Source organism: Ailuropoda melanoleuca, chromosome 5 (assembly GCF_002007445.2).
Source record: "Ailuropoda melanoleuca isolate Jingjing chromosome 5, ASM200744v2, whole genome shotgun sequence".
Taxonomy (NCBI): domain Eukaryota; kingdom Metazoa; phylum Chordata; class Mammalia; order Carnivora; family Ursidae; genus Ailuropoda; species Ailuropoda melanoleuca.
This window is the reverse complement of record NC_048222.1, coordinates 113930875-113955728: the sequence shown is the minus strand read 5'-3', so window position 1 is coordinate 113955728 and position 24854 is coordinate 113930875. Positions and strand designations below refer to the sequence as shown.

At 44.1% G+C, this 24854-nt stretch overlaps 1 long non-coding RNA gene across 1 annotated transcript in view; it reads right to left on the bottom strand.

Annotated features, from left to right (window-relative positions):
- Positions 1–201: 201 nt before the first annotated feature.
- The window catches only part of LOC117802425, a 112060-nt gene continuing 87407 nt past the window's right edge, over positions 202–24854 (bottom strand). The window contains exon 3 of the long non-coding RNA XR_004625831.1: positions 202–520. This is a non-coding gene — a long non-coding RNA (uncharacterized LOC117802425). The remainder of the gene's footprint in view (positions 521–24854) is intronic.

Genomic DNA, 24854 nt, shown 5'->3' with positions numbered 1-24854 from the left:
TTCCAATCTTCCAATCTCTCTACAGGACAATGTCTCAAATTCCCTTGGTATGGCATTAGAGCCCCCCCCCCCCCCCGGGNCCCCCCGAGGCAGGTCTCCAATTTACTCATCTGCTTCCCACCTTTCCCGATTAACCTCCACCCCTCCTCATCTAAAATGCATTCGTGCCATTCCCATTCCTGGACACACCTTTCCTTTTCCTTTCTGCTTTTCCAAATCTTCCTCCGTCTTAGAGAGGGGGCTCAGATGGACTCCCAGCTTGAAATGATCGCTCTCCTCAGAACATCCTAGATGTTTGCATGATGAATTTCACACATGCAACAAATACTTTCTCTTGACTTTTCTTCTCCTGTTTTGAATTGCTCCTAATTTTCATGTGCTTACCTCTCCTAGCATGTCCTGGGTAGTGAATTCGTCACAGATGGTTGATTTGTATTCCAAGTTTCTTCTAAAGTATCTTGCCCAGGCCTTGCTGTAAGTAGGCATTCAAGAATGTTGGACGCACTGCACAGAAGAGCAACTGAAAAGGAAAACAAATCAGTTGAGCCATTGTCATCACCGGCACAGAAACGACAGGTCCAGAGTGTTGTTCCTGTGCATGTCGGATTTGAGGGGGAATGATAGGGAATGTGTTTTTCAAAGTATCCAGAAAGAATCTGGTGAGGCCACCTTGCCCTATTTCCAGGTTCTATGCCATCTAAGAAAAAAGAGATGTGTCCCATGCTTCAGGACCGCAGAGGGAGAATACTTCTTGGTTCTTTTCCATAGTTAAGTGTCAGAGCTATGTCGGCTCTCCCTGCGGCAGTCAGTTCTTGCCTTAGACAGTGCCCTGAAGTTTTAGCTTGTCCCAGCAACTCCTACAGTGTATGTTTAAAAATTTAGTTGCCCAGGGTCTCCTAGGTGGCTCAGTCGGTTAAGCGTCTGCCTTCGGCTCGGGTCATGATCCGGGAGTCCTGGGATCGAGTCCTGAGTCGGGTTCCCTGCTCAACGTGGAGCTTGCTTCTCCCTCTCCTCCCCGCTCTTGCTCTCTCTAGCTCTGTCACTCTGTCTCTCCCTCTCAAATAAATAAATAAACTCTTTTAAAAAAATTTAGTTGCCCATGCTTATCTCAAAGAATAACATTCAGTCATTTGGGAGTGGAGGCACATGAATCTGATAATTCTGATACAGGGGGTGTGGAGAACACACTGTGAAAGAAGAAAATTACTCTGATTTAATATTTTTTTTTTTAAATTAGGCCTATTAATTCTAGGACCGTTTTCTGCAAACCTTAAAAAAAATCTGATTAATAGTTTTTCTTAATAATGGAGTGTCCTTCTTGGAGTATTTTTAACCTCATCTATATTAAGCTCCGAGAAACATTTGCTGTTCCACACATATTTATTGAGCACCACGGTGCCAGGTATCAGAGTTATAAAGATGAATGAATGAAGTAATAAGGAAGGTAGATCCTCATTCTTAGAAAGCTCATAGTACAGTGAGTGGGAAAATGAAACACTGTGATAGGGATGCCACTGACCTATCACCTTTCATCTGAAGTTTGCAGACATTACATGTCTGTGGCAAGTCAGCGGGAGCAGAAACTTGGGATCCACTGTGCATGACACTAGCCAGGAAGTATGTAAAATATGTCCCCTCGCTTGCTCCTGACTCTGTGCCCCTAGGACAAATGAAAAGAAAATGCCATCACGCCACCACTCCAACTACTTTCCAGAGGGGATGAGCATTATTCGTCAGTCAGTCAACCACGCCTTATTAAACATTTAGAATGACTAGCACTCTGTAAGACATTTGGAAAGGACACTGTTCCTCCTCCCCCCTGCCCTCGACTTTGCCATAATCGTGTTACAGTTCTTCCCCATTCATTGGGGCCCTTTGATTTCACTGCCATTAACAATAAAGGCTGAGTGTTCGCTCCATTCATGCAATAAATATTTAGTGAGTATTCCAACAGGTAAGGCACTTGCTAAATGATGTGAGGAATATCAAGAGTTATCAAGCGCAGGTCCTACCCTGAAAGAACTTGCATCTCGTATAGAGATACATCGTGTGCATAAATACCTTGTCACAAAGTCAAATAGAAGCAAATACACTACAGGGTTCCTTCCACCAGGATTGTGATGGAGAAGACTTGGAGAATGGGAGGGATGGGGAGTGAGTGGGTTGTGCCTAGGGGAGGCAAGTTGAAGTTTGAATGTGTCAAGCTGGGGGTTTTGAGGGGCATCCTGGGAAATATGGCCAGTGACTAGTTAAGAAACGTGTGCCCAGTGCATGGAAAGAGGTAGAGGCAAGAGACAAGATGAGGTTTTATTGTGAAGAGTCTTGCAGGAGGGAAAGGGGGAATTGAAACATAAGAGATATGTCTCAGACATACCATATATTCTTATTAGACAGCACTGTAATCGCTGAGAGATTGAACTTGTAAAATTGGAAAGGTGAGTTTAAGTATTTTATTTACTCATATAACTAAAAAAATACATTTGATTTTTAACCCTTGTTTTTCTCGGGAGATGAGCTTAAAATATTTTCATGTAGCTTGACCAATTTCTCTACCAAATCTGTGAGGGGGAGATATTTTAGTATCAGATGAATACTTTTGTGTTTATTTTACTCAGGAGAAAATGGAAGGAAGGAGACATGGCATAAAGAAGAGAACAGGATCTCTTTCTCATGGCACCTATATTTGTTAATGACTGAGGAAAACATCATGTATTCTGATGGTGACATGACTGGGATTATATGCTTTTCAGAAGGCTGGGTTTAGTTTCGGGGTCTCAAATGCTGGATGTTGAAGACCCCTTATCTTTGGCCTGTTGGGTTAAAACTGTGTTCTCCAAAAATCTGCCCCACAGCCCTCATGAGCTTTGCTTTGGCCTTTATCTTCTTTCTTTTTATATCCGCATCTCTCTTTATCTGATAAGGAGTGTTGGGTAGCAGTGATAGGAGCTGAGGAAAGTGGGGAAAACAGCCATTAGAGAACAGCAAAGCATTGATTTGAGAACTCCCTTAGGGTAACTGTTATAGGCACATGCAAATTAAAGCCAGTGTGTAATCCTGTTTGAATGCATGTGCGCTTCAAAAGATCCCATGTAGCTGAATGCTGTCCTCAGAAGAGATCCTAGCAGGGCGATCCTTGCCAGAGTAACCAAAGACCTTGAGACTTAAGTTTACTTTCTTGACATCACATTCTCCTGAGGAAAATGAGACCTTGTCTTCCACAACTTAATTCAGGACCATCCGTGCCACAGAGCCGACAACCACACTGCACAGGAAGCCAACTCGAATGTGCTAATGCAGAGCTGAGGGAGGGGTTGGCGCTGAGCAGGGCACTGTGCATTCTAGATCTGCTCTCAGAAGCTCCCACTGAGCCACTTGCCAAGCAGCTGGGGGTGAGAGGTGAGCTCATCACTTCTGAAACACCCCACTTGGCCAAGCCGGCCTTTGTTTGCGATGACTCTGGGAGTAAAAGCAGGTTATCATCGCTGTACCCAGTGGTCTGACAGAGCAAACGGAAGAGCTCCGTGAGGTGAGGAGAGGTGAAGAGAAAATTAGCGAGGCTCAAATGGGATAATTGGAAAAGCAGAGGGAAGGCAGTAAATTATGCCTCTTTGGCCTGGTTTAGTTATCATATCGCAAGAATGGATGAAGTGGGTCAGTGACCCGCAGATGAAAAGCAAGATGAGGAAGGGTCTCGGGGTGAAGGGAGGAACTAAGCTCTGACCACCCTGCCGAGGGCCAGCCCACATGGGCCACTGAAGCACCACGGTTGGAAAGACAAACAGGACGCGGTGAGTAAACAGCTTTCTCTGAGGATCTGGAGGCCTTGTTCATGTGGTCGGGGCCTAGACCTGTCAGTAGGAAGCAGGTTGGAAAAAGAGGTCTCACAAATGAAGATGCAAATCAAGAAAGGGAGTGGTAATGCTTCCTGCCGGTACTGGGGGGCTTATGGTCCACCTTCACCCCCACAGTATCCTTGTTCTGTGACTTTGGGAAGTTATGTTGCCTCTTTGTGCCTCAGTTTCCTCGTGTGTAATAAAGAATAATTATGCCAATAGCGTCATACGTACAAGGTTCTTAGAACTCTTAGAAAACACTAACAAGGCTAACTGATGAACGCTTGAGAGCAAGGTTTACAAGGCTCTCGAGGGCATGCTGCAAATCTGGGGGGACATTTTGGGGTTGTTGGAAGGTGGGGGTACTACTGCCATTTACTGGGTGGAGGCCAACAACAACAAAATTATCTTGCATCCCACACGACTTTTGAGTGTTCTACGGGATAGTCCCATACATGAAAACCTGAGGAACATTCTGGTAACTTAGAACTTGACTCAGTTTTCAAAATTTACGTGAGGTCTTTTTGCATTGTTTTAGTATACACTGAATTTTATGCAACCACATAAATCAAGAAGATGACTACACTTTGCTTTGTTCAGAGAATTGTCAAGAGTTGTTCATCATTTCAGAAAATCCCATCATGGATGGAGAAACAGCCCCCTGTATGGGCAGCATTTGTAACTATTACGCTCCTGGGGCCTCTCCACGTGAGTGAAGCCTCACGACTTGACTATGGCTTCCAGTGCCACAGCGCACAGTGGTTGAGTGTCCACACATTGAAATGCCCATTATTTTATGATAGCATTGAGTTTTTCTTTTATATCAGTCGAGGCATTGCATTGCTATCTTTTTGAAATGTGTGAAGATGTGTTATGTTGTTAATATTATTCCTGATATTAAAGGGGCATTACAAAACAGTTGTTTTAATAAAGAGGTGCTAGCTCTGATAAGTTTGAAAACCACAGGTTTTTAGAGCCAAGCTCAGCACAACTGTAACTGTTGTACTTCCCAGCAACTGGCCCCGGAGACAAAGAAATCAGAATCCAAATAGCGGGCATTGCCTTGTTTTGAATTACCCCTGTCCTCAGTTAAGGACTGAATGCATGTTTGGTGGTCAGAACACTTCGGTGTATCACCTTCACTTGCCGTTTTCTTGCCTTCATGATTAAGATAGGGCGATCTGTCGAGTTTCTGTAGAATACATACCTTCAAGAGAAAAGACCATCTTTTCTTCTCCACATGTGACTTTTCTCTACTTTCTCATTGTGGGAGCTAGATCACTCTAGAAGACCTCTTCCTGGGCTTTCTGTCCCCCTTCCCCATGGAAAGAGCAAGTCAGGCCAGCAGCAAGGACTGGAGGACCCCCTTTCACTACAGCACCTCTTGATTTGTCAAGAGCTATCTCCCCACCTGACCCACAGTCCCAGGACCTGCTGGGTAGGCTTAATCAAAACCAATTCAGAGGGGCTATCTCTGACTTGAGCACTGTAAGGCTTGGCATAAGGGGAGGGAGTGGATCTGGGTACTTCCTGACATGGGCAAAGACAAAGACGAGCACTTGCAGGAAAACTCTATGGTAGTTGTGTTGCCAAACAAACATGGGGAAGATGGCAAGTGGAGTCAGTGAGGGTGGGTCCTGACTGCGGTTTCTTTCTATTAATATATTGGAATATGTTAGTGGCAAAGGTATTTGAGTCTAGTCTGTGGAAATCAAGAAAAAGTAAAGAGCCATTATAAATATTTCAAGGTGCATTCTGTGATTAAGCTGTATGCAGAGATATACTGTTTCCCAAAGATTAAGTTTTCCTGTCTCTAGATATTGTAGGAAATAAAACAGAAGGGAGTGAGGGAGAGATAAAGGGAGGGAGGAAATCTTTGAGAAAAACTGTTAATGAGGATTGAGGAGATCTATTAAGCCTCTGGTTGTATTTCCCACAAGCTCTTCTGCAAAAAAGTGAAGTCTAACCCCCTTCTCCCTTGAATTCGGTCCATCATGAGAGCAAAACACCACCTTCTGCTGGAGGAGAGAAAAAGGAATAAGATTTCTATGGTGATGAAGAGGATTATTTGATACCAAACCCAGATCATGCCCACTGGACCTGGGGATCAGCTTACAAAAATGGATCTTTGACACAGTCAAATTGGCAATGATGCTCAAGAGTCAGGCGGGACAAAAGCGAGCTAGGAGGCAGCAGATACGTAAGCAAGGAGAAGAAGCCCTTGGGGACCAGGGTGGCTCCAGGAGCAGTCGGCTGAAACTAGAGATCTGACCAGGTTGGGGACTTACTGAGAAAGGCTATTTGTTATTGGACAGGTTGACATCAATGTAGTCAGAATAGATGTCAGTGGCTGAGACCTTCGAGCAGCTGACAGAGACCTTGGGCTGGAGGATGGATGTGTGCAGGGTCCTGGAGACACCACATGGAGCTGAGTGGAGATAGTTTCACAGGGTTACTGCTGTGCACGTTTTCCTGGCTGTTTTCTTCAAGTCTGTTTCTTGCTCTTTCCCTATCCTGTTCTGAATCAAAGGGTCTGACCCCTGTCAGTTGCTTTTCCAAGACTGGAGGATGGGAGGCATGGACGGGTGAATGGAAGGTGAGAAGAGGGAGAGAGAAACAGGAATTTCTTCCCCTTCCTCTCTGCAGCAGCTCAGTCTCTCTGGTTCCAGTTGTCGTGGGGCAGGCCTGGTCCACTCTAGTTCCAGCCTCTAGCAACAATGCCCCTGAGCTCCAGAACTCCCTTCTCCCCCGCCCTGTGGCAATGTCAGCTTCCAGTCTTAAGGGTCTCTGGATTCCACACTGCCCCCTGGCTGGCCTCTTGGCTCTCCCATCCTTGTATAATCAATCTCTATATCCAAGCCCTTCTGTTTCAAATTCTCTAGTGGTTTCTGTTTTCTCGTTGGACCCTAACTGATACACTGGTCTCAGGAGCTGGGCAGCTTGGATTCAGGGTGAGAGCTGCTCAAGACCCCGCAAGGGAACACTCTGCCAGAAGAGATCTGTTGGAAAGCGCTTGGTCTTCAGGACAGCAAGTGTTTTGCCTGTCCAGAACCACATCAGCTGTTGTCTTTAGAGACTTTAACAGGGGAACTGAGTAGGGAAGAGAGGCTGGCTAAAATTTCACCAAAATAGAAGCACCAAGGATACCAGCAACAGGAGAAAACTTATGTCAACTCAGTTTAGAAATAACCAAGGTGCTCTGGTGGGGGCTCATGAATTACTGAATTACTGTGGACTCCTTGGGTCCCATATATTTGTATCTTGAGTCTGGTTTCAAATAGAACAGAGAATAATGTTGAGTGCCTCTAATTTAATATTCTGATAATATTTCCACCACATCAAATTCCCACTAGGACAAATGTATACAAATGAATCATTATAATTTTCCCCCCTTAGCCCAGCCAAGTCACTTGGGCCTTTGCTAAGAAATGATGATAAAAGTGATGAAAACAAAACAAAGCATACATTATAATGTCATTTAAAAAATAAAAGACTTCCAGGAGATTCTTTGTTGTACTGGAAGAGCACAAGCTGCATTTTTAAATGACTTTTTTGTTTTCCCTTTTGGATAATCAGAGAGAATAATGCAACCGAAATAATGCTTGGCTGCTGCTGAGGTCATCATCGAGCTCCTGCTGACATGTTGAGCCGGTCAGAGAGCCCAGGATCTCCGAGGGGGTAAGTACAGCCCTGTGAGAGAAGGCGTCCATTCAGAGGACAGAAGCATTCCGTTTGGATCGGGTTGTACAGGACCCGGTCGCCATGCTGGGGACGAGGACAGACCATACCTGCGCCACAGGCACTCTAGACTGTAGTGGGAGAGAGAGAAATGCCATGTGGGACTGTGTCCTTGGGGGATATGATTTTTCATGCTGTGTAATGAACCTGCAATAGGGAAGAGCATTTCATTGTGGGTTTTACTGCACTAGGCAATTCTGACAGGTATATGGATACTTATTCCAACTCGCAGTCATAAGATGAAGACAGTAGTGGGGACAAGATGCCTGGCTTGCAATGATATATTTGGAGAGGGGATATAACATCAAAAGTTCAGTACAGGGGGGCGCCTGGGTGGCACAGCGGTTAAGCGCCTGCCTTCAGCTCAGGGCGTGATCCTGGCGTTATGGGATTGAGCCCCACATCAGGCTCCTCCGCTATGAGCCTGCTTCTTCCTCTCCCCACTCCCCCTGCTTGTGTTCCCTCTCTCGCTGGCTGTCTCTATCTCTGTCGAATAAATAAATAAAATCTTAAAAAAAAAAAAAAGTTCAGTACAGAGAATAACAGAGTAAAATTATAAAGTCCCAGGGTCATTTGCGTATGTCTTCTACTCCCTTCACAAGAAACAAGGCTGCAGACAAATATCACGTGGTAGTTTGAAAACATGGCCAGTAAATTCTTTGGCATTCTTCCCATTAAAATATGGGATCCATGTGTCATCCCTTGGAACTGGGTTGGGGGGCTTGTAAGTGCTTTCGCCAATGGAGTACAGCAGAAATGACAAAATGGGACTTCTGGGGCGGGGTCATAAAAGGTCAAGTTAACCTTTCACACTGTTAGCTGCAGCATGCTTTCTTAGAGCCCTAAGCTGCCATGTAAGGAGTCTGACTGCCCTGAGGCCACCCCATGGAGAGGCCATAGGCAGAAGGCCACAGGAATGATTTCTAGTTGACAGTCCCAGTGGGGACCCACTTTCAAGCTATTCTTGCAAGGTGTCAGACCTGTGACTACATTAACCTCTCAGCCAGATAAATATCATTGAGTAGCTTCAATCAATACCTCATGTAACAGAAGATCAACCTGCTGAGCCCTGTCCCAATTCCTGACTCACAAAATCATGAAATATATATAAAAAAAAATTGCTACTTTCAGCCACCAAATTTTGGGGCAATTTGTTATGCAGCAATAGCTGACTAGAACATATTCCTACCTAGACAAATTTCTAATCTAGTCCCCAAAGTATCTTACTTACTAGGTANACTGCTGAGCCCTGTCCCAATTCCTGACTCACAAAATCATGAAATATAAAAAAAAAAAAAGTTGCTACTTTCAGCCACCAAATTTTGGGGCAATTTGTTATGCAGCAGTAGCTGACTAGAACATATTCCTACCTAGACAAATTTCTAATCTAGTCCCCAAAGTATCTTACTTACTAGGTATAGTTTACCACTTAGTAGTGCTTCAGTGTCAAATAACCATCAGCATCTCTAATTGAGTGCCTGTTGCAAATCCCAGTGATGTACAGGATATGAAGAACAGGGGTCAGTTTCTGACCTAAAGGATCTGATAAAATAATAATTATGGGATATCACTTATTGAGTGATTCCTATGAGTTAGGCTAATAATTCTCAAAGTTGGTAGTGAAATATCAGTGTCAGCATCACCTTGGAATTTGTTAGAAATGCAAATCCGCAGGTCCTACCCCAGACTTATTGAATCAGAAACTCTGGGAATAGGCCGGGCAACAGGTGTTTTAGTCAGTCTGCCGGCTGATTCCAGTGCACGCTACAGTCTGAGAATCACTGCAGGAAGCAGGTTACTTACTTTACCTCTCCAACTCCTCACTGAACCCTGGGTTTCTCACCCTTTGCAGGACTGACATTGGAGGCGAGAGAATTCTTGTTGTGGGTGACCTGTGCATTGTAGGATGTTTGACGGTATACAGGCCTCTGCCCACTATGTGCCAGTAACAACTCTCGCCCCAGCTGTGATACTAAGAGTGTCACCAGNACTATGTGCCAGTAACAACTCTCGCCCCAGCTGTGATACTAAGAGTGTCACCAGACGTTGCCATATGTCCCTTGAGGGTCAGAAATCACCTCCAGTTGAGAACCATTACCTTAACCCTATGGGTAGTGTTTGCAAATGTACCCAGAATTGATTTTAATCAGGTACGGTAAGACAGGCAGACATGGAAAGAACTGTCCTAAAGAAAGAAGTTTTTATTCACAGTTCCCTAGAAACAGGAGGTGGTGTGACACATCATGGAAGGCTACCTGGTGGAGCACATAGGTCAGTAAGGAGGCAGAGGGAGCAGGGGAAATCGAGGGAAAGGCCTTTATTATGGCTTCTGTGCAAAGGAATGGGTGAGGCATGGTAAGTGGGCATAGGGCTGGCTGGTTTGAATCATTTTAGTGGGCTCTAGGGCCAGGGTTCTGTTCCTAGTTGCTCTGGGGTGATTAGGGCATGGGCTAGTGGTCGGAATATGAGACCCAATAAAAGAGGTGGTTGGGGGTACAGGATTTGGATCAGTTGGCTCACACATGAAAAGTATGCTTGTAGGCTGGTCCCTTGCCAATTCTAGGAATTGGCTAGCCCTGAGAGGAGCAGTCTCCTGGAAGCCAGAAAGGCCCCAGATGTCAAAGCATTGGAATAAAAAGGCATACTTGATACAGGTAGATATAGTTGCCCTACTTTATAGATGGCAAAGCTGAAGTCCAGAGAGGTAACCGGTCATAAGTCACCTCCCCCCCAAGGGGAGGACCTATTTTGAAACCTAGGCCTATGTACCCCTCGAACCATGCTGTTACCTGTGTGCTACACTGCTATTCATCTAGCTAATTAAACAAAGATGTGTGCATGTATAACTATATCAAAAGATAATTGACACAGCAAAGGAGGATGTTGAATCATTTCTATATGAAATAATTGCACGAAGCAATGAGAAGAGATGGCTTGTCGTGGTCAAAAAGGCTTTGTGGAAAATATGCCATTCTGACTGCTGGTACCAGTATGCTTGCTGGAAGGTCTTGAAAGTTGGAGAAAATGAAGCTAGGCAAAACTGTGGAGAAAGAATATTCTGAAAAGATGGGAAATGATGTAATCACAGGCTCAAAGGCTCCTAGGAATGTGCAAGGTCTGATGAAAACACCAAGTGTTAATAGGCTGCTTTGGTTACTTGAAAGTAGATGAGAAGGAAGGAGAAGAAAAAGGGGTTGCAGCTGGATGCCACCCGTTTTAATAAGCGAAATCCATCAGAGGCAGTGCATGGATGCACAAAATATTCAGCACGATGAACTAAATAACGACAAAAAAAAAATCCCCATTGAAAAGTAGTACCATAATTCCAATACCTGGGCTTAATGAAACTTAGAGTAAGAACCAAGCTGGAAATTTCTACTCTGACATCTTGTAAGATAACAAGTTAGGCTGGGAATCTGTGACCAACAGTGAACACAACCAAGAAAGTTCTTTCCACTGAGACTGAACAGAAAGTCAAAGGTTTTGGGAAGTGGGGTTGACAGCCATTCATTTATTGAGAGGTCTCTGAGTGCCGGTGCCGTGCAAGGCACTGTGCTGGGTGATAGGGACTTACAAATCATGAGTCGTGTTAATAAAACAGGATTTCTTCCTCTGGGGAACTAGAGAGCGGCGAGCTCCCAGTTTCCGCAGCACCAGGCAGAGCAGAGGAGCTTTCCGCGCAGAGGGCGCTGGAGAGGTACACAATAAGTGGGCACCTGTCTATGAGGTGGAATTCCAAGAAGCACCTGCAAAGATCAAACTTCCTCCAGGCCCACCGCTATCCCCGGAGGCAGTTGTACCTGCCATCATCGCTCTCGAACTTTCAGAGGGTTTGAATCACCAGGGGAGTTTAACAGTGCACGTTCTCACGGGGCCCGCCCCCAAGAGGTGCTGATTCCCTGGGTGACAAAGGGAGCACTACCTTCAATCCTTGATAACTCCATCAATACCTGTGTTATCAGTTGACATTTCCACAGCAGGAATTAGAAAGAATTTTACTAGAATGCCAGCTCCCGACAGGCTGAGATATTTGTCTATTCCATTCATTGCCATTTCCAGAGTGCCTGGCCCATATTAGGTACTCATTGAGTCCTTCTTGAATGAAGGAATTGGACACATTCACATGGTGGAGGCAGGGGAAGGGAAGAAGTCAAGAAGAAATGAGAAAGGGGTACTTTTAATAAGAAAGGTGCAACGGTAGGAAGTCCGAACTTGGCTTTTACCAAAGTTCTGCTGCTTTGGGGGACACGTCTCTGGGCTTCACGCTACTGAGCTAGAATTATGAGTCGAATGGCTACTCCTAAGCAATCATCCTAAGAAATGCTGTGCTTATGGAAAAATTACCACTCAGNCAATCATCCTAAGAAATGCTGTGCTTATGGAAAAATTACCACTCAGTGCCTTTCAAATCCTGTAAAGGCTCCTGTCTGTGACTATGTCTAACCTTCAGCCCATGTTCAGAGGACACAACGCCAAACACTTCTGGGCTACAGGAATTCTCCAGCTCATGGCTCACACACATCCGCCAGCTCATGTGGACTCAGGCTCCGGGAACAGCCCAGGAGCGCCCTGACATCATGCCTCCTTCTTGAGGCCAGCCCCTGGGCCAGCTTGAAAGCACAGATCTTGGAAACGCTGGAGGAGAAGAATCAGGACATCCCACCAAGTGAAGCAAACACCTAATCAAATGTCTGGGCACAAGGATTGTGTTACCAGATTTTTATAAAATTTTTTTCAATGGGAAAAGTTGTTTTGCTCCATATGTACTAAACATTAGGTTTTCAATGCCCTGCGACCCCCCCACCCCCCACACTGGCCAAGTCCTTAAGTCCTTTAAAAAATTCTCAGTTCTAGTTTTGACTTGAATTCACTCCTTCTATTTACATATCTTCTTGGGAAAAACATTCTTTCTTTATACACCTTCTTTTCTCCTTTCTTCTCTCACTCATTATTTCTGTATTTGGCTGAGTTCCCCTTTTACTTTGTCCCAACAATGGGTGGGCCTCTAGAGGCCGGCAGAAGGGAGCAGGTCTCTTTAACAGAACCGAGCAGATCACAAAATGTCTGTCAAAGGAACACGTCTGTCTCAAGCTTCCCACTCTGATGGGCTCAGTGCCGAGCTCTGATTTGCTCTAGTTTAAAAAAAAAAAAATCCCCTAATTTTACTGTCAAGATTTTGAGAAGCATTCTCATGGTTTTAAAGAGATTATTGCATAATTTGTTCATGTTTAAAGAATTATATTGTTAAATAAATTTAGCTCTCCAGATTCTAAATGACAAAAACAAGCGAAGTTACATCATTTGAATTATGAAGTGATAATGTCTTCCAATTCTGCCCCAATCAAAAGTGTAACAGTTTAAAGCTTATAATAATCATGTTCAAACATATTCAGATTATAATTACTTTTCTTCTGATAATGATAGCCCGTCTGATTGGATGATTACCTATTTGACTTTGATAAGTCTCAGAGGTCAAAAAAGGGATAATTGCAGACATCTGTTTTCTATGGAAAATATAATCTCAGAAAATAGTGTTTAAAGTGACATCTGCAAATATGTGTTTTAGAAAGAAACTCGTTGCACATTTAAAATCACAGGGAAAAGAAGCAATTCCTAAGCTACTATGTATCACACTGTCTATGTAAATAGATGAACAAGTTTAACTTACTAGTATTCATGTATGCATAAGTAATTACAAGCAGGCATGATTATATTTTGTGCAGGTAGAATTGAGATGGAAATAGAATATGAGAAAGGAATTTGAAAGGGTCTATGATATGGAATGACACAGAAGATTTTTCTCTTTACTTTTGTTTAATTCAGTCCAGATATATAAAGGTGCAACCATTTTCCTGGTTGTTTCCAATTTGCAGCTGGAAGATTTTTGTCCCTGGCTATCTCTTTGCAGACGACCTTCTCCACTTAGGAGATGGCTCTCAGTGGGGGAAAGGGTTCATTCATGGCCACCATGATTCTCTCTGCAGAGGAGATCCCAGAGTCTCCCTCAGCAGGTGCATCTCCTTTTCAACCCTGAGGGAGATGCCAAGAACCTCTCCCTCCCTCCAGCCAACAGCTGCATTTTGCAATAAAAAGGGAAAAGTTTCTTTAATATTCCTTTCCACACATGCTAAAACTCCCTCGGTTTTAAATCATGAACTTGGAATCTTTTCTAATTCATGTAAGACCTGGGTAATCACTTTTGCCAGACTAAGCTTCTTAAAATAAAACTTTCACCATAGCACTTCCCTTCTCAAAAGCATCCCATGGCTCCCCAGTGCTTAGAAGGAATTCCAAACTTCACAGCAATTCACAAACCTTCATCATCTGACCTTAACCTATTTTTCTCAACCTTGTCTTCTACGTGAGACTCTTTTGTTAAGTCCATCTCATACCAAGGGGTGTTAAACTTTCTTGCCTCTAGTCTAAACTTCCCCCTCTATATTATCTTTGCCCATTAATCTTTGGTTGGTGGTGGTTGTTTAGTTTTTGCACCTCCAGTGCACAGAAGTAGATAAATTATAAACTTTGGTTCATAACATACTAGTATCATTGGTCAGTGCAAGAGGCTCCTTTGTATTTATTCCTGCATATTAAAAATTTCCCAAGTCTGCCTTAGATCCTGTCTTTTCAGTAAGGTCTTCCTCTACACGCACAGGGATGATCACTCTGCCAAGAGCGCTCTTTCTCTCCTCTGAACAATTACAGCATCTATTACCTAGAGTCTCGCCCTCCATTTGCATATCGCATGCAGCACAGCACCATTGTTGTGTCTAGACACATCTGCAGCTGGAGTTACTGTGTCCTGCTGTGTGGCATGTGCTCAGGAGTTTGTCAGAGCTCTGTAACAGCTCTTACCAAGTTGTGTGGAATTTTATCTGTGTCTGTCTTCTCCACAAAAGAGTTAGTTCCTTGAGGCCAGACTCAGTTTCTCATTCATCTGGGCACCCCGAGCGCCAGCCATAGTGCCTGACAAGTTCTGTTTAGTAAGCAGTCATTGAGTATTTTAGGGAAATTACATTATAAACTCCAAGGAAGCAATGAAGAAGCCACAGAATTTCAGGCAAGGGAAGGACCTCCTGAGTCCTATTCCTTACGATCTCTCACTGTGCCTAGCAGGGTACTGAGCAGGTAGAAGTATTCAGTGAATACCAGTGATTGATTGATGCTTACGATTCTTTGGAAAATTAGTGAACCCCATATGTTAGGGAGGGTGGCCAACTTATCTCAGTTTCCCGCTAACTGTCCCGGTTTTAAAAAAAAAGTTCCATGTCTGGGAATACTCCTGGGTCTGGGTAAATCAGGACGGTTGGGCAGCCCAGTTAGAGTCTCACACACATACCAAGAACATAAATGCTACTAATTATTCTCTCTCCTGGTTAAAGTCTTTTGAGAACCACTTTTGCAAACTTAACTTGAATTTCTGTATATTTGAAAGTGACTGTGTCACTTTCTTGAAGTTTCTTGAAGATTAAGTCTAAAATTCAGGCTCCTAGAGAGGGAAACAAACCACAAGACACGCTTACCAATAGAGAACAAACTGAGGGTTGCTGGACGGAGGTGGGTGGGGGGGGATGGCTAGATGAGTGATGGGTACTAGGGAGGGCACTTGTTGTGATGAGCAGTGGGTGTTGTATGTAAGTGATGAATCACTGAATTCTACTCCAGAAACCAATATTGCACTATAAGTTAACTAACTAGAATTTAAATAAAAATAAAAAATAAAATAAAATTCAGGCTCTTCAGAATTAAACATTTTTAAATGTACTGTTATTCCCCTACTATATAGTTATTCCCCTACTCTAAATGAGTAAGATTTCATTTTTTAAAAGATTTTATTTATTTATTTGAGAGAGAGAGAGTGATTACAAGCAGTGGAGAGGGAGACACAGACTGCCCATCCAGAAGGGAGCCGAATGCGAGGCTCTATCCAGGACCCTGGGATCATGACCTGGGTCAAAGGCAGCCACTTAGCTGAGCCACCCAAGCGCCCAAATGAGTAAGATTTTAAAGGTAACTGGGAAATTTCATTTCTCAGAGTAGGGGTTCTCATTTGAGAGCTTAAAGAGACAGAGTTCAACGGAGATTCAAGTCTATGCCTTTTTGGCCAAGAACGAATCAGGTGAGCCCGTCACCTCTGGCAGAAGCCACACCCCACCAGGCTGCAGACCCCTCCCAGTGGGGGGCGCTGTTGCGAGTCAACCAGTCCCTTTTGTGTAAGACAAGCCTCCTCAGCTCCTCTTGGAAATCTTCTATTAAATCTCTAAGAATTTTTCATATTCTCCACACTGTTCCATTTTTATTCCATTCCACATCCATGGTTATTGAGGGAATATTTACTTGCAATTGAAGGAAATCATGTGGGATGTATAGTCAATAATTTCATCAAGGAATAACTTATCTTTGTGCTTTGGGTGGAAAAGGCAGGGAAATAGTTTCACTCCAAGTAGCTTATGAGCTTTTGAAGAATATTTACAAAGAGATATTTTTAGACAGACAAAGAGATTATTATTTTCCCATTTTAGTAGAAAAGCAGTATAAAAACAAACAAAGCCTGAAACAAAACAGTAGAGACATAACCAGAGAATGTGATGGCCACTGACTTCTGTATTAGTCACTTAACAAATACAACCCACAGAGTATACATGCTTGTTTCTAGGGGTAGGCTCAAATGAGAATTATCCTGGATATAACATATGATTAAAGATTTTCTTGCTTTCTAAGGAGAGGGAGAAGGTAAAAGAAATACAAAAAATTAAAAACCAAGCAAACAACATTTTACTTTGTCAAAAGTGACAAAACTTTGAGAAAAAGCAAATCTTTGCAATAGTGGGTTTTGAAGTGCAGCACACTTACAACTGACATGATTACCTAATTCCATGGTTTTATTTTTGCTTCTTTTGAGATGTCTATGTGAACTGAGCCTAGCTAGCCAAGGGTGTGATTCTCTTTTATGCCAGGAAAACGGACTTCCAACCGTCTTCATTCTGTGACATAACTCTAGTCCTAATGGTCATCATTTCTTGCCTGGACAACTGCAATGATTTCCTTCCTGTATTCGCTCTGCACACCCACACCATCTGTTCTTCACAATGCAGACAGAATCAATGATCATTTGCGTCTATGATCACGTCATCCTCCTCTTTCCCCCTATTCTCTGCTTAAATCCTTAATTGGGTATGAAGTACTTTGATGTTGAAGACCAAGATCCTTAACATGGTCCTGAAGACCTTATGTAGTTTGGCCCCATGTGCCTTTCCATCTCTTCATGCACCAGTCTTTCCCTGTCTCTCTGCACTTCAGCAAGCCCTTCACCCAATACACCTTCCATGTTTCCTCCCACCACAGGGCCTTTGCACATGTTGCTGCTTCTACCAGGAACATTCTGTCTTTCCCATTCTCCACTTAGTTAAATCCTTTTATTCCTTCAGAGTGCATGTCCTCAAGAAAGACTTCCCAGTAACCCTTATCCAGGTCAGATTCCTTTGAGAATACTGAACACTAGATTGAAACAAACTTACTCAACAGCCCTGTATCTAAGCAGACAATCTTGTCCCTCCCTATGAGGAAGTGCCTTCCCTGAAGGAGGAGAGCAGAACATGCTTCCAGGAGACAACTTGTTCTCAAGAAAGAGAGGGGGAAGAGGCTAGCTGGTACTTAGTTTCTTCTTCCAAAGTCCCCATTTTTTTAAATCACTCTTTCTTCCCTGGGGAAAGTAAAAGGAGAGGGGAGGCCAGGAGCTTTATGCAAATAATTCTCCTTCCATAGTTACGGGGAGGAAGGGTTTTCCCCTAACAATAAAGGATGAAAAATAATTTCTGGTAATGAGTTCCTCATTTCTTCACTGGTTGAATGAACAGGTTAAGCTAGGTAAGCTCCAAAGCCTTTGGCAGCCCCCAAATTTGTGAAACAATTCCAACTACAATATTCATGGCTTCAAATGTTGGTTATATGAGTTATATGGGAAGCTGCCATAGGCAGTGCTGTATCTCCTGTTTTTTAGCCCATCTTTGTCACCCTGGGTCCCAGAGAACTTACCTCTGCCTTGTCAGTCCCTTGTCTAGTTAGCCAGGGCTGAGAAGCAAGTGGCCTTCCCCATGTCTCCAACTTAGGACCACTTCCGGCAGGGGGACTGTGGAAAGCTTCACTTGAACACTCTCCCTGCTTCCCTAATCAGCTTACTTAGGGAAAAGCAAGACAAATGGGAAATGGGAGGGTTGGAATTTAAGCCCCTTGAGCAACTGGGAAGTCTCTGGAAAACTGGGGGTTTCATCTCTGACCTCGGTTATCCCTGTTCTATGGTGAACAGTGTATTTTCTTGCCTTGAGATCTCTCTAAAATGTTATCACTTGCAAACGGTAAGGAAATTGAGTGTCCTATATACATATAAATAGCATCCTTAATCATATCAACCACAGGCACTGGGCCCTCCTTATGATGTTGCAGGAAAACAACCAGGGCATTCCCATGGCCTTTAGAGGGATTTTCCTTGATTCTGTAAAGCCTTGAGTAATACTGAAGCTCTATAACACTGAGCTACTTTTGCATTTATTCTAGTCTTAGGCTTGAACATTATAATATTAGTTGTTTAAATTTTCATAGATTTCAAGGTTCAGAAGAGTTCTGGGGAAGTCATTTAAATGTATCCCCCTGTGGGTCTCTAGGTAGAGCTGCAACTTGGCTAACAAAGAAAAATGGTTTTCTATCTGATTTGGAAAGGTCTCCAGGGGAAGATTCTGTAACCAACCACAGTAATCACAGATTACTAACACGAGTGTGCCCTCACGTTAAGAAAACCTGACCTGTGAAGGAAGCCTATGTGGCAGGATAATTTATTGAGATGTTAATCTGTGCTTTGTTCTTTGTAATTTGCCTCTCCTGCCCTGTCTCCCTACCCTGTGGAGGTAGCCAGTTCTATTTCCCTTCTCTGGAAGGTGATAGAATTTACTCGTGCTGTGTCCCTATTGCTTTAGTAGACAGGAGCATGGAGAAGTGGGGTGCACGTGCCCAAGTGTTAATCCTAAAGTCAGAGTCCAACTCCTCAAGGATGGGTGGAGAGAGTCATGCTCATTGGAGAGAGCGGCACTCCCTTAGGAGAAAGAGGCAGGTAGCTAGAACCTCTTAGAAACTGGTTTTAATCTCTTTGACCTCTGTTTGATCATCTGCAAAATGAGAGGCTGATTTAATGACATTTATATACTTCCCTGCTCTTGGTTCTGTGGGGTGATCAGTCTGTTAAGCTGCGATGTCCCAGGACCCCCGTGGTGCATCTGCTTCAAGGCTTTTGGGGCAGGATGGCCAGCTTTGGCAAAGGAAAGAGTATATGCAATATTTGGGACATACTTATACTAAAAAACTATTTGTTGTTTATCTAAAATTCACATAGAATTGGGCATCCTATATTTGACCTAGTAACCCTATTTGGGGGCACTTGTGTTTGGGGAGATGGGAGGCTGAGGGTGGAAGAAGCTGATGTCTGTTTCTGCCCGCCAGACCGCACCCAGTGTTCGGGAAGCAGGTGTGTGTGTTTTCTTTCCCCGTGAGTATGCCTATTTACTTTTAAGTTTAGAAGTGGACATTTTGAATGAGAACTATCCTGGGACAGTTTTCTTCAAAGTCTCCGAAATGAATACTTAATAGGAAAAATATAAATGCGATCTGTGGGGTGCCTGGGTTGCTCAGTCGGTTAAGCGTCTGCCTTCGGCTCAGGGCGTGATCCCGGTGTTCTGGGATCAAGCCCCACATCGGGCTCCCTGCTCAGTGGGGAGTCTGCTTCTCCCTGTCCCTCTGCCTGCTGCTCCCCCTGCTTGTGCTCTCTCTCTCTTTCTCAGTCAAATAAATAAATAAAATCTTTGGGGAAAAAAAAAGGGATCTGCCCAGTTAGTGAAGACCGAAATTTCTAAACTTTAGAGAAATTAGAAACCAGACCAAAGAATCCTAAAGCAAGGAGAAGCCAACTGCTCAAATGCTCAAAACAAGGGAAGTTCTGCCACATCACCTTTCCCAGGGAGGACAGGACAGGTGTTATCAGTAGGAGTCATAATTTTCTGCTGCCCTCAAAATCTCTATGAAATGGAGAAGCAAATGGAGTCAAGGTTCCCATTGCCTTTTCTACAGCACTGTAAGCTTTTTAAAAAATGTGCCTTTGAACTTTCCATTCTTTATTTTGGAATTGCATTTAATATCATTCTATGATTGAAGGAAATCATCTGTGAATCGAGCCAACCTTGATGGCACAGGTTGGGCTGCCTGTGATTTCTTGACACAAAACAGGTCAGGATCTAAAGCCGAATGTGGAAAGAGACCCGATTTATATTTCACCCAATTAGTGCATATATGACCTTCGTGTGAAAGGAACATGGCCTTGGGTAAAAGGACTCTCTCATTGATTTATCCCATTTTTAATCAAAGAAAGGTATACCAACACACACAGGATGCAGTAACTCCAGTCTCAAGACTGAATGCTGTGAAAATTTGTAGGAAATTTAGCATCGAATATATATCCTCACCCATAGCAAGGAGATCACTTTGTTAGTGAGTAGGTCTGGGCACAAAATTAGACGTCTACATCCAGTTTTAATAATTTAGGGGGATCCGAAGATTTCTGAGCAAGAATGACCGCCCCCTAATGCCTTCGGTGCAACTATATTGAGTTGAGATTAACATAAGTATGATCTTCAGGAAATAGTCATCCTTTAAAGGTAGGGGTGTGTGTGTGTGTGTGTGTGTGTGTGTGTGTGTGTGTGTGTGTGTGTGACAGAGACAGAGAGCGAGAGAGAAAATCTGAGAGACTTCATGAAAGCAACTCATTTATCAATGTTCAATTTTCCTAAGTGTCAACCTGATCTCTCTTTTCATACTTTACAATCGAGAAATAGGTTTGCTTTGAGCCACAGGAAGTGCCAAAACCCCCCATCTATTACTCCTAATTTGTTTTGCCAAGAGATTTTGCTTTACTTGCACTCATAGGAAGGGCACATGGAAAGCATTTCGGGGCCATTAGGCTGGGAAATACATGGGCATAGTCCGGATTCAGGACCCTTCTTCTAAAATGCATTTCAGAACAACTTAACAGGCTCATGCATTTTCCGAGAGGCAGGACTGTCCTGCAAAATAGACAAAATGGTCCAACTTCAAGTAGGTAGACAACCCTTTAATGTTAAAGGAGAATTTTAAGGATGCTTAGGCTTGGCAATGTTCTGATGCTAAACAGGGGTGGAGGGTCTAGGGCAGGGCCGCTCCCCCTGGGGGGTGGGGTGGGGAACAGAGGCTCCGTTGAAGGTGGAGAGAACTTGGCTCAGATGTGATGTTGCTTAATCAAGGTTAAGCCTTAGGCTGTTACCAAGGAGAAGAAGAGCCAGCGAATCTGACTATGTAATTGTTTTTTTACCTCTCTCTTAAAAAAAAAAAACTGGGAAAGAAGGGAGGAAGGAAGGGACAAGCTTAGACCCTGTAGGTTATTTCTGAATAATGGAAATACTTTAAATTCTTGTTGTAATTAATCAAATCTATGTTTTTTCAGAGTAGAAAACTAAATGGATGCATCATTAATGGCTTAGTGTAAAAGTACAATCATGCAAATTTAACATGGCCTTCTCTTCATTCCAACTGAAGACTGAAGATAACAGTTAGCATCTTGAGCTTTCAGTGTGTGTGAGACAGACATCCGTGTTGCAAGCTCTGCACACGCAGTATTTTCCTCCAAGCACAGATGAGAAAACTGAGGCTTACAGAATCAAAGCGAACTGCCACATCTCAGAGTTTGTATATGATGCCGACAGGACTGGAACCTCAGTGGTCTTCCTCCAAAGTTGTGTTCATGGCCACGGTGCTAGATTTCATCTCCTGCCTGCCCGCAACAGACACATCCTTGCAATCAGGAACGGATTTTTTCTTGAGGAGCCGCAGGAGAGAAGAGCCAATTTAGATGATAGGAGGAAAATTGTGGCCGAGCACACCTCTGTCACAAAAAGCTCTTTGAAAATCCCAGGTGATTGGACCGAAATAAATGGAAACAATGTACTTCTCGGATGCAGGGCAAGGATTACTGCTCCAGTGGAACAGCAAGGAGCAGGACAGACTAGTGCTGGACCCTGCAGGAAAGGAGCTCCTGGTTAGCGCTGTAAAAAGCTGGGGCATCCTGCGGGTGTCCCTAGATGTAAATTGTTGTTTAGCTTATGGAGGTAACAGGAGAAATAATACGGAAGTGGGGCTTTTCCAAATTTCAGAACTTTAGATGGGAATGCAGTGTTTCCCTTGTAAGAAAGGTGGGGTAGGGAAGCACCCTCTTCTGCTTTCAGTGCACCGAGACAAGGCGGAGCACTGAGGACCATGTGAATGGCCCCAGGTGGGAGCGACGCAGCGGGAAGTGACAGACAGACCTGGCTTCCCACCCTTGTTCCTCCACGCAGGCAAGCCCCTTAATCTCTCAGACTCAGTTTCCTTATCTGGGAATGAGATGCCACGGGATTAGAATGCTGATCTCAGTTGCCATGAGGATGGAGAGCCCGTACAGTGACCTCTGTACCTGGCACAGAGTAGGTGCTTGCTAAGTGCTAGTGATTACAGGTGCACAGTTTTTGCTGAATGGGTGAGAGAAGGCTAAACCAAGAAAGGAAAACATTGGAAAGGCTGAAAAAGAAAAAGAGGGAGGGATGGGATGACGGCATCTGGCCTGAGGGCCCTGCTGTTGCCCCTCCCTAACTCTGTCCTTTTAATGAGCCATATGCAGCTTCCGATGGATGAGATCTGGTGTCTGCAAAGACAAAACAGAGCCAAAAGGCGATGTAACATGGAATTATAGACCACATTTCCCTCTAATGAGCCAGGCTGCTCGTTAAGAATGCAGTGCTGCCTGGAGCCCAGATTGGGTGGTGTGTGCAATTGTGCGCCTGCCCCCTCCTAGCACGTGAGCATGGGTGGTTTGAGCACACAAGCATGACTGCCAATATCACGGCTGGTTAGTCCCCAGCCCAACACTGGGCGGTGTGATGGATGCAGGAGGCGGGGTGCTGGAGCCTGCTTGTGAAGGACAGCTATGGGAGTCACGCGGCCTTCAAGCTCCTTGGGAAATGGCCTCTCATCGGCCAGTGATGCTCTCCAGATCTGGCAGAGTGAAGAGGTACTCTGGAAGGGAGAAGACGACGACGCACTAGCTATTCCCGCAAAGGGCTTCCTGCGCAGCTGGAAAACCACACACACCACATGTGCACTCTCCACACATGACACACATATGCAGACCATTACAGACTACACACACACACACACACACACACTGTGCATCACACATGTGTGCACGTACCACATGCACGAAATGCATGTATACACAGTTACACCATATACACGCACACACACCCAACACACATGCCCTTTGCATATACCACAAATGTATACACATCACACACGTACCTATCACAAGACTGCAGACACACACACACACACACACCACTTATCGCACACATTTGCACATACCACATGCACCACACATCACACATGTATACATACGTACCAAACATATACACACTACACATACCATATACCAGCAAGTCACACACAGCACATAGACACATATCCATCTATATCATTTACATGTATACACACCCACCCCACACTATACTCATGCACACATTTGTACACATACTATATACAGACACTACACATGCACACAAATCACCTACACCCCCCACACTTACATCACATACACCCCCATATATGTACACGTGCTATTCCCCAGAATTACATGCATACTATGTGCATGTAAACATGTACAGCACATAAACACACACACACACCACATATCACACATACATACCACACTCACAACACATGCTTGTACATACATACACACACCACACAAACACCCCACACATAACACACTGATGTAGCCACACCACACACAGAAAAACACATTCCTGTATATGACACATATCCCTACACACTATACACATATATAACACATATATATGACTTAAATGCACACCACACATGTATAGAAATCCTTCCACACCCCACATACATCACATACATCCATATCACAAACATGAACACAGATGCGCCATCCATACCACCCATATAGTACTTCAGCCTAACACACAGCACACAGGTGTACATACACACACATCCACCTACACACAGCACATAAAATACACATGCCACGTACAATACAACTGATCCTACCCCCCACACATAACACATACACACACTACCACACACACATGCATTACCATTCACAAATCCCATAAACACACACGACAAGGAGATACAGAATGTGCCTCGCTGTGTCCCCTTACAAGAGTGTGCCCCCCTGGGGACTAGGACACCAAACCCGCAGAGCTCAGCGTGTCAGGGACAGGAAACACAAATTGAGGCAGGAAGTGATTGGGACTGGCAGACTCTGGATGAGGTGGTATGTGATACAGTGAGGGATCTCACGGGTCCACTCCCTTCTTTTCTTCACCGTGAAGTGGGTCCTCTGTGGGATGAGATGTTGTTAGGGATTCTGAGACTACGGATCAAACAGACTACAAGCCCCTGGATAGTGTGCTGACTGAGGCTCTGTAGGCAGGAAAGACAAATTAATTTTGAGAAAGGTATCCGTCCCTGTGAAGGGGAGCTGCTGATCCTTCAAAGATGGGAGAGGCCCAATGTAGGAGACTTGTTACCAGATGGCCCCCTGGTCTCCTTGAGTAGTGCCACATCAGGGCCTCCATATTGATCTTCATTGCCGACAGGCTGGGCATTCCAAAGGCAGCATCTAGGTCAGCCTCATTAAGTGGAAGCCAATACTGTTGGGTCCCTCCATGGTCTCTGCCTCTGTTCTTGTGGCCATTCCTTTAATGTGGCCATTATGCCAGTTCTGAGATAGCTGATGACAAAGAATGCCTAAGACCAACTGGCTGAGTCATATTGTCTACTCGGTTATTCAGTACCTCTTCTGTGAGGATGCTTTTTTAGTGTGTATAAACTGTGATACAACAATCTTGACACTTGATGCTTAACACCCTATGTCCATCCACATGCCTCTACCCCAAGATTGCTCACCAATCTTCCAATTCTTTCACTCCCAGGCTCTGGCTAGCCCAGAAATCTCTGTACAATCAACCCTTGAACGACATGAGTTTGGACTATGCAGGTGTACTTATATGTGGATTTTTTTTGACACAGTACAGGACTGTAAATGTATTTTCTCTTCCTGATGATTTACTTGATAACATCTTTTCCCTAACTGATTTTAGTGGAAGGAGGTAGTATATAATACATACAACATACAAAATATGTATTAATCAA